This window comes from Raphanus sativus, chromosome 3 (assembly GCF_000801105.2).
Source record: "Raphanus sativus cultivar WK10039 chromosome 3, ASM80110v3, whole genome shotgun sequence".
NCBI lineage: Eukaryota > Viridiplantae > Streptophyta > Magnoliopsida > Brassicales > Brassicaceae > Raphanus > Raphanus sativus.
This window is the reverse complement of record NC_079513.1, coordinates 14,905,819-14,916,361: the sequence shown is the minus strand read 5'-3', so window position 1 is coordinate 14,916,361 and position 10,543 is coordinate 14,905,819. Positions and strand designations below refer to the sequence as shown.

The window sequence follows — 10,543 nt, the reverse complement described above, 5'->3', positions numbered from 1 at the left end:
TTTTTTTTTTTTTTTTTTACTAATTTCGAGGAAATTTCGAGGGAAGTTAGGGTTTCCTCGAAATTTCCTCGGAATGACCCTTAACGGTTTAGGGGTTTGATTAAAAACACCTAGATCCTCTAAATTTCCTCGAAATATTTCGAGGAAATTTCGACGACCAAGATAATTTTAGGGGTTTGATTTAAAACACCTTGTTTCGTCGAAATACCCTCGAAATATTTCGAGGAAATTTCGAGGGATTACAAATTTTTTGGTTTTCCTCGAAATTCCGTCGAAATATTTCGAGGAAATTTCGAGGACCTAGCCAATTTTTGGTAGTTCCTCGAAATTCCCTCACAATATTTTGACGGAATTTCGAGGAACAGGGGGTTTTAAACCGAAAACAACGTTTTGCGGATTGAATAACACGTATATAACCTTCATTAAGTGTCTTAGCCAGATTATAAAGTCCAACTTTAGGGTTTTAACCCGAAAACAATGTTTTGCGGATTGAGACGAAAACCACACAACATAAGATAAACACTTATACGTTTTAATAAACGTTAAAGGAAATACTTACAATAATTTTTGTAATTGTGTTATTTCATTATTTATGATCATCTATACAAAGAATCCTCATTATTATGAATTACATTTGTATAAGAAATGACATAGGGGAAAAAATCGATGTTTTCAAAACCCCAAACCCTCTTTCCTCGGACTGTTTTTCATTAACCAGGAAACCCTAGCCGCCAACAAGAGAATTTCGAGGAAATTTCGACGACCACATTAAAAATTTCGAGGAAATTTCGACGGACCCTGTCCGTCGGACCCTGTCCGTCGGACCCCTCATAAATTAGATTTTCATTCTTTTCTTCCCCATTTCTCTTCTCTCGATCTTCCTCTCTTCCTCTCGCGCGGCTACTCCTTCTCCTCTCCTCTCTCTTCCTCGCGGCTCCTCTCCTTCTCCTCTCCTCTCCTTTCCTCTCCTCTCCTCCTCTCCTCTCTTCCTCTCGGCCTCCTTCCTCTCCTCTCTTCCCATGTAAGTTCATATCTCTTCTCTTCCTCTCTTCATAGATCTCGAAATTTAGGTTGTTAGATAGAAAATCTAGGATTGAATGGATAGTTTAGGATTTGGATGTTTGGATTGTTGTTTGGATTGTTGGTATATTTTTTTTGATTTATTTTGTGTTTTTGATTTTTTAAAACGTTTTTTTATTTTTTAAAACGTTTTTTATTTTAAAACTATTTTTTTGAATTTTTAAAACGTTTTTTGATTTTTAAAACGTTTTTTTGATTTTTAAAACGTTTTTGATTTTTAAAACTATTTTATATATTTAAAACTATTTTTATATATTAAAACTATTTTTATATATTAAAACTATTTTTATATATTAAAACTATTTTATATATATTAAACTATTTTTTTTATTTATTAAACTATTTTTAATATATTAAAACTATTTTTAATATTAAACTATTTTTTGTAATTATTAAACTATTTTTAATATATTAAAACTTTTTTTTGTAATTATTAAACAATTTTTAATATATTAATTTTTTTAGTAATTATTAAACAATTTTTAATATTTAAAAATATTTTTAATATATTTAAACTTTTTTGTTATTATTAAACAATTTTAATATATTAACAAATTAAATAAATAATTGTATATATTAAATAAAATTTATTTATATAAAGGTCTCAAGAGGAACATACCCGCTCTCGACAGCGTCGTGGTCGTGGTGGTTCGGGGAGCGGCTCCATTTCGGGTTCCGCATCGCCGTACAGCTCCTACCAGACATCTCCTTCTCCATTTCCCTCTCATTCTCCTCCCGCTCCCGGTGTGGCACCCACTCCTGCTCCTGCTCCTGCTCATCCGGCACTTCTGAGAGTTGCGGAGTTTGTTCGACAGCCGGGTCGTGACCATCTTCCATATCTCACTCAGTATCCACGTGGACAGGGTCAGACATGGTAATTAAACCTATTTTTTTTTCATTAAAATTTGATTCATTTAAAATAATTAATTCTAAAATAATTAATTCTTTTTATTAGGTTTGACCGATCCGGGAACGGGATCAGCGGATGGATCAACAGTATGATGTACTCGTCCCTCGACAATGGACATCCGACTTTCACCGACTTCCCTCTCGAGAAGCAGCATATGTGGTTTCAACAGTTTGCGGTAAGTATTCTATTTTTTACTTATTTTTTACTTATTTTTTTCATATTTAATATTAATTTTCTACTAATTGTGTTTTATTTTCAGCAACAATTCAACTGGGATGCCGATGATACGTTGTTTATCTATTACCACTTCGTCCATAAAGTTATGGACAACTATGGGAAGCAGATGCACTCGTGGAAGAAGAAGTGGGAAATAAACAAGGTTCGTTTTTATTTACGAAACAATTTTTAAATTTATTAAAATATTTTTTTATTTGTTTAACAATTTTTTTTTAAAGGTTCCAAAGGGGATGGACCCCATCGTCTGGCGGGAGTTGGGTGTGCATTGGAGTAAGAACGAAGTGAGAGCAACTTCTTCCACCAACTCCACCAACCGCAAGAGCGACCGTAAGGGGAAGGGCATGTACGTCCATAACTTGGGTGCTCAATCTTTAGCCAGTTTGGGGGATCGCTTGGTAAGCTTGTCGGTTTTTATTATATTATTTAAGATTCTAATATTTTTTGTGCATTTTTTTTAATTACTAATGTTTGTTTAATTTATGTTTTTTTCAAGGCGGAGGAAAATGAGGGGGAGCCGGTTGATCATCTCCGCCTAATAAAGACGGCGTATACCAACAAGAAGACCGGCGAGATTGATGATGGTGTTGTGAGGGATGTGGTCACCCTCATCGATAGTCAAATGGAACAGGAAGTGTCTCAGCTTCAAACCGAGGATGACGATTCAACGGGATCTACCGGCTTGCCTCGGGTTCGGATCAACCAAATCGTAGAAGCGGTAAGTTCATTTTTAAAGTTCAATCCATTTTTTATATTATTTAAATTTGACACTTTTTTTTCAGTCGGTTCCAAAGAAGAAGGGCCGTTTGTTCGGTTTGGCTCGTCGGTCCAACTCGGTTCCGTCTGCTTCTGCACCATCCTCATTTGTTGATCAAGAAGTCCTTCTGAGTCAGATGAGGGATAAGGATGCTCGCATATCTGCGCTGGAGTCCATGGTGGCGAGTCAAGAAGCGGGCTGGGAGGCAGAGAGGAAGCTGAACGAGCAAATGATGGCGATGATGAGGAGCATGAACCCGAACGCCAACGTGGACTTCCCGACCATGTCAGACCCGGACTTCCAAAACCCGTAGTTTAATTGCTTTCAAAAACTCTAAATGTTTTATTTTGTTTTGTATGACTTTGAATTTATATAATATGTTTTAAATTTAAAATTTAATTTTATATTTTCGAATTTAAATTTTAAAAATATTTTTTTTTCAAAATTTTTTTTTAAAAAAAAAAAACAATTTTCAAACATTCCGAGGAACATATGTCCTCGGTATATACCGAGGGATGTTTTCCTCGAAATATTTCGAGGGATGCTTCCTCGAAAATTTTCGACGGAAATCTGTTCCTCGAAAATTCCGAGGAACTTACTTCCTCGAAAATTTCGAGGAACGTGTCCCTCGAAAATTTCGAGGAAGCGTCCCTCGAAAATTTTTCGAGGAAGCGTCCCTCGAAATATTTCGAGGAACATGTCCCTCGGTATATACCGAGGATGGCTGTTCCTCGGAATGTTTCGGAGGACTCTTCCGTCGGTACCATCCTCGGTATATACCGAGGGAAATTCCCTCAATATATATCGACGACTACTTCGACGAATCCCTCTCCTCTAAATCTCCTCGAAATTCTTGTTCCTCGAAATTCCGTCACAAAATTTCGAGGAAATTTCGAGGGAAAATGAAATTTCGAGGACATTTTTTCGACGGACATTTTCCTCGGTATGTCGTCGGAATAGCCGTATTCCGACGACATACCGAGGAAAATGTCCCTCACTATATGCGTGTTTTCTTGTAGTGAATGTATGATTCTCTCTCTATTGTCTAGGGGCTTTTATTTAAGTTGGTATCTTTTGTTCCTCTCTTTTTGCAAAAGGCTGGGTTGATGCGGGAGGACGCAGCACCTGATGCCATGAGAGCATTTGGATTTGAGGAGCGTGTTATCAAGGAACTGCTAGAGGTATGTCCCTTGGTTTTAGGCTCTCCATTTTTTACTTCCTTTTAAAGCTTTAATTCGTTTGAAAGTAACAGTTTCACTCACTTTTGAACTTCAGTTGTATGGTGAGGGGGGATGGTTTCTGATCGAAGAGTTTAGTTACTCGGTGCTTCTAAATAAATGTCTTGAAAAGCAAGGAGAGCAAGACAATCATGTGGCTGAACAAGAAGAACAAGAAGAAATGGCTGAGGAACAAAACCTAGAGATGGCTCAGGAAGAAGAAACAGAAGAAGTATAGGTCATTTACTCTTTCTATATTTGCCTCCTCAAAGTTTTACACTGAACTCTTTAAACCCTTGACCACTTTACCACTTCAATTTGCTGATAATAGTTTTGCTTGCATGAATTATCAACTTATCTGAGACTAAAGACTGGTTTCTTGAACTTGATTTAGCCACTAACATCATGATCTATCTTTTGTATTACATGAGCAGGAGGATCAGCATCTTGAGGATGTAAGAGACAATATTGGTAGCAATTCAACAACTTTAGTGGGATGTGGTACTGAGACAGATACACAGACTTGCCAAACTGATGCTTTGTCGATCTCTAGCGAGACAGAGATCATGGACTCATCACCATCACCTTTTCCATCGGGAGAAGTAGAAGATTATGAATCACCAAAAGCTTTTCAGTCATCGGATTATGCACACCATTCTGTTGGAGGTGACTAAGTAACAAACTCATAGCGATAAACATCACAAACACTTGAATAATTCTTCCTAGTGTTGTAATTATCGTTCTTTAGGGGTCAAGAGATGTGGATGGCTAAGTGATGAGGAGGAGACAGATCCAGATGAGGATAGTGCTGTTGTTGATGATGATGATGAAATGATTCACCTGACTCCAGAACCGCTATGTGAAGAACTTAAAGAGCTGTTGAGGGAAGTACGTGGAGAGGAGAAGAAGAGGAAGAGACCCACGAGTTGGGCCACCTAAGAAGTCATGAGCTCCTGTAACTATCATTGAAGTAAAGAGGCAGGACTAGAAGACTAACTAGTAGTATTGGCAGTAAAAAAGGTTAAAAAACTGTAACAGGATAGTTTAGGGATTCACCGAGAATCCTAAGAAAGGCAAATCAAGCCTAGAAGATGACTACAAAGAAGAAGAATCATCTTGAAGAACAAAGATTTGATGATGGTGGATGATGATTGATAAAGATGAATGATGATGACGATAGAGAGAAAATAAAGAGATAAAGATAATTATTTGATTGTTTGATTGATTATCTAAAATGGTCGTAAAACCAGTACATATAGTTTGAGTGAACAGACAAACGGTTAATGAAATAAACCAGTATGACCAGAAGTAAATAATAAATAGCTAAACCAAGTGGGATAGCTTTAAGCTGTCACAAAAACTCATCTTTACATCTTGTGTGGGTCTTCTTTAGCTATTGGTTAAAACTGAATATAAGTTTGTTTGTTTATAGTGGACTTCGTATATTAAAGTCAGTTGCATATCATTAGTGTGAGTACACAAACTCATTAATTAAATGCAAAAGATCCAAAGTTAAGCCAATCTAAAAAGGACCAGATCTAACTTGGTTTAGCTAAAGATAGTTCTTCTAGGTTATGAACTTAAAGATAGTTTCCCTTGTATTTAGTAGTTTTAGGCTTTTGGATATCTGTTTGGATCGAATTTTTAAATTCAGCTTCTTATAGCAACCTCACCGGTGAATCTTTAGAAGGAGATTCTAAAAAAATAATTATTATTATTTTAATTTATTTATTTTAATAACTAAAAGGGTTTTAAAGGACTTAAACCTCCAAATACTTTTAAATCGGATAAAAAATTTCAAACTAGATTTTTATGTTTTTAAACATTCTGATAACAAAATCGTTTTTTCTTAAAGGAGACACACGTAATTTCAAAAACGACACGAGATTCTTGTAATCAATATATATTTTAGTGATTTAAATCTCCAACTATTTTAATGTGAATTTTGTAATATTAAATAAATGAATAGGAAAGAACGAATTAGAATTAGAAAAACACAACTTTTTGACTTATCTCACTTTCAATGGTTTTTGAAAATGAAAAATAATCTAATATTTTTATTTGAGGATAAATTGTGATTGTCATTACTCATTGGTATAGGGGTTTTTAAATATTTCATGTCGTTTATGTGATTACATGAAATTCCGTGTTTCAATTTATAACGGTTCCCGTTCAGAAAATATAACTTTGTTTACAAAGGGTTAAAAATATTAAAGGTTTTAGTTGAGGGTTTTAAAACATAAAGTTTTAGTTGAGGGTTTAAAAACATAAAGTTTTAGTTGAGAATTTTCCATCCGATTTAAAAATAATTGGATGTTTATATCACTAAAATATCTATTAAATATAAGAACCTCGTGTCGTATTTGAAAATACATGAAACGTCATGTTTCGATTTAACATGCCTCCATTAAGAAAAAAAAAACAATTTTGTTAATGAAGGTTAACATCATTAACGATTTAATATTTAGAGGTTTAAAACACACAAAAAATTAGTTAGAAGTTTTTCATCTGATTAAAAAATTATTTTAGAGGTTTAATCACTAAAAACCCTAATTAAAATGGGTTAAACCATTATTTTGTTAACAGGTGGAAGGAGAGGTTGTCAGGGAGTTTTTTCCATACTAATTTAAGGATCATTGATGTCTTTTTCTTAATTTTTTCTTTTTTTCATTACTATAAATCTATACATTACTTTCTTTTTTTTCTTAATTCATTTTAGATACGGTTAAAATTGAAATATTTTTGATATATTTCTACATAAACATAAACATGAAATTGTATATTTGTTTTTACTTATTTAGGATTGGTTGGCCTTGGTTGTAGGTGATTTGGACAACCACTTTTTTCTTTCTAAAACAATCATGCTTTTGTTTTACAAACAAGGGTTACAAAAAATATTAATTCTCAAAATCAATTTTCTACAGCTTTTATTAAATATTAAAAATAAACTAGAATTTGACATGTACTTCTGTGCGAATACTTTTTTTATTTTATAAGTGTATTTTGATATCTATCTTATTAAAACAGAAGTACACATATAAAAATACCATTAGTTTTCAAATTTAATTACAATTCCATGCCATTGAGAATTAAATGAGTTTCCTATTTCAATGTTTGTCTTTTTCAGTTAGATTAATGTCTTTTCCAAAATTAAATACACAATTAAATAATACTCCATATTTTAATGTTTTGTCTTTTCCACTTAGATTAATGTGTTTTTCAAAATTAAATTGAATTAAATACATTTCATTTACTTATCCTTTAAATCAATGTCAAATTCAAAAAAAATACATTTTTATTGGACAAATAATTCATAAAATTATAATATTAACTCTTCATTTAAAAAATCTGAACGAAAAAGTATTACCAAATTTAAACCGGAACTAGATAATATTTAAACGGATTTACCATTTTGATATCTAGAGAACCATAACCAAACCTTATCCGAACGAAATATTTCGGATATTCAAATGTATCTAAATCATATTTATATACTTCAATATGTAGCTATTTTTCGAATTAATATCCAAGATATAAGCTATTATAAGTTCTTTAAATATTTTAAATATAAAAAAATAATCAAAAATAAACATCTAAAGTAGATAAACAATAATCAAAACACCAAACTAATTAAAATATATGTTTATTCTTCATCCAAATATTCAAGTCGAACTTATTTTTAATTTTTAATTTAGGTACTTTGGTTTACATGTTATATTATTTTTATTTTTAGATTTAGGGAAGTTTTAAATATATAAATTTTGAAAAATTAAAAATAGTTTAAAACGGGTTATCAAACCCGCAAAGATCCGAATCAGACTGAAACCAAAATTTATAAATACCAAATAGAGTTAAAATCTTTAAACTCGAAAATATCAAACCCGAATAGATTTTAACCGAATTCGAGTGGATATCCAAATACCCACCCCAAGCTTAGTCAATATAAAACGATCAAATATTACAAATATACTATTAGTATAAATAAATAAAAAACCAAAACTAAAAATTAATATTTGTGCGATCGCACGGGTCAAGATCTAGTTACCATTAAAATTTTTAAATATATGATTTACAGTTTAGAGTTATATATTGTATAATTAATATTAATTATATAATCTTATTGTTTTAAGTTTCTTACTCATTATTACTAATAATATAATGATTTTTATATACATTACAAATATTTGTTATTAGTAGTTTTATGCTAATATATTTTCGAGTTTTGTATAATAAATTCATAATCTAAAACAATCAAATAGAGAATCACATACAAAATATGTTTCTGGCCTCTGTAGTTTGCATACAATACATTTTAAAATATTATTTAGTTATAGTATAGAAAAAATATTTTTAGGTTAATTTATGTTTTCATGTATTTAAAATATATGCTATAGCATCTATCACTTTAGTATGCAGGATTTTATAAGTAAATTCATTATTCTGTTAAAGTAGTCCCGTCCTATTTATTTTGTAAATTTTATGCATAGTAGCATCTATAATGTTAGTTTAACAAATTTTATCGATATGGGATTTTTTTGATGTTATGGTATTAATTTTTTGATTTTTTTGTTCTTAGATTAAGTTTCCAAAATATTATACTGTTTAAATTCTACAATACAACCTTTTCGTGTTGCATTTAAAAAATTATACTTTAGCATCTATTATTATATCTTTTATAAAATTTGAATATTTATTTTCAAAATTTTATATTTAGAAAGAAAATTTGGAAAATTATGCAATTATATTTGTTTATATAAATTTGAATCTTTTTACTAAATTAATTCATTACTTTATAAAAAATATTTTTCAATTTGTGGTAGTTTTTTATTTTTTCAACAATTTTGTTTGTAATTATAAACAAACAATAAATTTATGTTAAAATTGATTTGTTCTTAACAATTTTAACGAATATTAAATTTCAAAGTTTCCTAATAGCATATTTTTAATAACACATGAATTAAAATTTAATTATATGATTTATATTTTTATGTAATTATATTTAGATTATATATCATTTTAAGTTTCAAAATAAATAAAAAATAAAAATAGAAATAATTTTTAAAACAATATATTGTTGTGAGTTTAAAAACAATATGTTAACAATTATTTGTATAAAATTATCACATGATTTACAAATTTTAACACGTTTTAATATTGAGTGATATTTATTTTATTTATTTATTTAAATGAAAGTAATTTTAAAAATAAAGTAGGTTAATTTAATATATTTTGTTCTATTTATTTCATATATCTATTTTTGTATAATGTAGACTTATTATAAAATTTATAAGATATAGAATATAATTGTAGTTTTTATTAACAATACTTAAAATGATTTTATATTATTAAACACGGAATTAAATAATACATTATTTTATAAATATATTAAATTTTGTTGGTAAGATCTTGTTAGATTTTTTCTCAACCAATTTTGTTATAACTAAAACAAATTTAAATTTACAATTAAAATGGTTGTTATTAATAACTTTCTTATTTTTTTATATTTTTCTGAAAAATAATATATACTATTATTTTTTTGGAAATAATATATATTTAGTTAATTAACATAAATATTCAAAAATGTCATATTAAATAATTAGTGAAATGGTCATGTACTCCTTTAACAGAGAAAATCCATGGCAAAAAATCAGAATTTACTTTTTAAAGAAAAAAATCTTAAAATTACAGAACCAACCAATCGACTATTTTGTCTCAAAAGTAATTCGGAACTTCAAATTAATTTCTTTCTTGTTACATTTTTTTAAATATCCATTTAGATCTATGTGTTTCTTTTTGCTAAAAGAGTTTAAATAATATTCAAAATCCAAAATACTATTGTACATTTTAACCCAAGGGTATCAATTCGGGTCGGTCCGGTCTGACCCGGCCTAAACCCGCTAGACCGTAAATATTTGAGTCTGGTCATGTCCAGTCCAAAAAATATTTCCGGCCTAGAATTCAAATCCCTACCCGACCTTTATGGGTTATAAAGTTTTTGTGTTTTTGGGTTTTCAAAAAATAATCTGTCATTGTTATTTCTTATCATTTAATACATGTGAATATTTATAAAAAAAATAGTTTCCATTTCTTTTGTTTTAAAAATAAAGTGAGTTTAGACTTTTCTTAATTTATCAATAATGTTTTACTGTTCGTATGTTTTAACTACATATTACAAACAAATCAAATTTTAGTAAAATTCAAATAAACAAAATATTAATATAAATATTAAATATATAAAAAGAACAAAAAAATTTATAATCAAAAAGGTCAAACATTTCATATTTTTGTATTTTTGAGAAAGAAACATGTTGAATATAAAAAAGAAGAAGATACATTTGCAAAAAT

At 29.7% G+C, this 10,543-nt stretch overlaps 1 long non-coding RNA gene across 1 annotated transcript; it reads left to right on the top strand.

The window, feature by feature from the left end:
- Positions 1–4,082: 4,082 nt before the first annotated feature.
- LOC108834490 (uncharacterized) lies at positions 4,083–4,940 on the top strand. Its single transcript, XR_008943585.1, has 3 exons — positions 4,083–4,162; positions 4,257–4,436; positions 4,633–4,940. It is a non-coding gene; the product is annotated as an uncharacterized LOC108834490 (long non-coding RNA).
- The last annotated feature ends 5,603 nt before the right edge of the window (positions 4,941–10,543 follow it).